The 2,713-nt window shown below is 32.6% G+C and overlaps 1 pseudogene; it reads right to left on the bottom strand.

Moving 5' to 3' along the window:
• Positions 1–2,071: 2,071 nt before the first annotated feature.
• Positions 2,072–2,413, bottom strand: LOC141498455 (large ribosomal subunit protein eL38-like; annotated as a pseudogene).
• Positions 2,414–2,713: the final 300 nt, after the last annotated feature.

Raw genomic sequence — 2,713 nt, 5'->3', positions numbered from 1 at the left:
CCCTTTATCAAGACAAAGCAACATCTTTGATATGTACTTTTAAAAAGTTGACTCAGGCATTCAGTGATTAAATTTCCTGCCTAAGGTATACCAGATGTATAAGTCAGAGAAGAGACTTCAGCCTTTCTTAACTATGAGGCCACTCTATTTCTGCTTTTCAGTTGATCCACATTGTACCACATTGCTTCTAGATCTTGCTTATATTATATGATTCATTAAAAACTTTTTAAAAAGTACCTAATAGATTGCATTATGGTATTGTTTGAGGTATAGTAATACAAGGTCCCTTTATTCCTTTTTTAAAAAACCCTTTGAAATTCTTGTCCTTTTGTTCCTTCAGATGAATTGTGTTTGAACTAACTTTATAAAAATCCCATAGGAGTTTGATAAGACATTAAATCTGCAAAGTAATTGAGGTAGTAATATAGTTTTATTATATTGGCATGAACAACCATGAAAAATTCATGTCTTTTCAGTTGTTTAAATCTTCATCTTCTTTTAAGAGTGGTTTTAGTAGTGTTCACATAAGTCCTGAATGTTTTTTAGTGGATCTGTGATCTCATTGATTCAGAAGTTACTACCATAATGTAGATCACAGTTCTCTGCCTGCTCATTCTTTTCCATGGCCTCTCATAGTTTTGCCACATTGTGCTAGAGACTTTCTTAATTTTCTCCTGATGTGAGGGCACCAGTGGAACACTCTGGGTAGCCACCTGTCATCACCTTGTGACCAACTCTTTTCTTCTCATATGTTTCATTGATGACATCTTTTATATCTGTTCTTCATCAGTGTTTCTCATTAGTTATATGTTGTATTCAACTCATAAAAGCTATGCACTCTTCCATTGCTACCTATATAATATTCAGTTTTTAGTTCTTTTGAGGCTGTCTTATTACCATTTAGCAATATCAATTGAATGTTTTTATTAAAAAGCTGGGCCTTAGAAGCTTGGGCCACTAATGAAACTTGGCAATTTCCAAAGGCAATTGTTATCTGTACTGTATGTCCCAGATACATACACACACTCACAACCCCCCCCCCCATATAAATTGCCTATGCAAATGCATGTTTTTGACAATTGACATTTTTCATCCACTTCATCCTTTCTTTGTGGATAATTGAGCCAAACTCTTTTGAGTGATTATACCTGTATCTTTCAGGAAGTTTCTCTGTGATCAGGAGTTTGATTTAATCAGCAAACTTTCATTAGCAAAGACATAATTAGAAGACCTCACTATACAAAATGAATTCCTTTTCAACTTGAATTTCCTCTTTCACAGTGGAAAGCATCTTTCCTATTTCCCTATTTTATGCTTTTTTTTTGACTTTTGATTGGAGTGTCATGGGATATGGATATATATTTTTTTTCTATCTTTTAAGGAATTTTGAATTAGTTTGAAGTGTGGATAGAAGGTATCCCGTAGTGAAATAGCCTATTGGTCAAGTTCTATCAAGTCAAATGATTTTTGATAATCAACAAATAATGAACATAATGGAATCTCTGTTCTCTAAGTCTTAGTTGATTATGAAATGGTAATTATAATTATATGGTTCATTATTGAGTATCATTTATTCCCCTTAAGTACCTTTCAGATAATTTTCAGAAAGTCATCAATATATTGATAAGTGAATAAGTGTGTAAGTTAGTACTTATTAACATTCTTTTGGTTGCCTCTGGAAGTCCTAGGATTTTTCCCTTTCTTTGGTATCTTTATCCTTTTCAGATACTTTGTATATTGGTTGTTCAGTACTTTATAATTGTTTTGCCTCTGGTACAAATCACTTCTATATATTGCTGATCTAGTCTGGATGCTTTCCCTATCTTCTTTCATTTATATGACATTTTTGTTCCTTTAATATAAACACATTTGGCATTGTGATATTAAAGGTCCAAATATAGTAGTACCACTGTTCTTTTTGGAGGAAATTGTTTTAATTTTTTAAATCATTGTTTTTTTAAAATCTGTATTTTCCATTTTCTTTATATTTTATATTCTTCCATTTTCATCCTTAAACTTTATATAGTTTGTAGGTATTTTGAATGAAATTTATTTTTCTATTTCTTTTTTTTTCCAATTTTTTTTCCTGTATTTTAATGGAGATGATGGAACATTAAGTGAGTTGGTTCTTTTACTTCAGCTCCTTCACAGCCAAACCAGGAGGCAGGGACTGTTTAAGTTTCTCTGCCTTCTCTTTGTCTGTGATGACCAATGTGTACAGGTACCTGCTGCATCGGACCTTAAACTTCACATTGTCCTTGTTTTTCTTGATGTTGACAGATTTAGCATCTTTTCATCTGGCTGTGAGCAGGAAGTCTTTTATTTCCTCAATTTTTTGGGGCATGGTGGTGGCGGCGGGTGGCCCAAGAGATAGAGCCTCGGGAGGGATTCTCACAAGGAGCCAAGGAAGCCGGAAAAGCTATTATACTATTTCTTGCTGTTGGGTTTTATTAGTAATATGCAGAAAGCAATAATTTTTGTATGTGTGTATGTTTTGCATCTTGCTACTTTGTTGAATTTACTGCTTTTTTATTATTTTTTCATTGAGTAATTTTTTCTTATATTGCTTATTTAATAAAAAATACCTTTTCTTCTGTTGCAGATGATCTCACTAGTCATTCTTTCCCCTTTATATTAATTTCCCTATACTGATTCCTTTCTTGCTGCCTATAGATATAACTTATGGAATTATATCTTAAGATTCTATTAATAA

This window comes from Macrotis lagotis, chromosome X, assembly GCF_037893015.1.
Source record: "Macrotis lagotis isolate mMagLag1 chromosome X, bilby.v1.9.chrom.fasta, whole genome shotgun sequence".
Taxonomy (NCBI): domain Eukaryota; kingdom Metazoa; phylum Chordata; class Mammalia; order Peramelemorphia; family Peramelidae; genus Macrotis; species Macrotis lagotis.
Note: the sequence above shows the minus strand (reverse complement) of the source record. Positions and strands in the feature narration are given on the sequence as shown.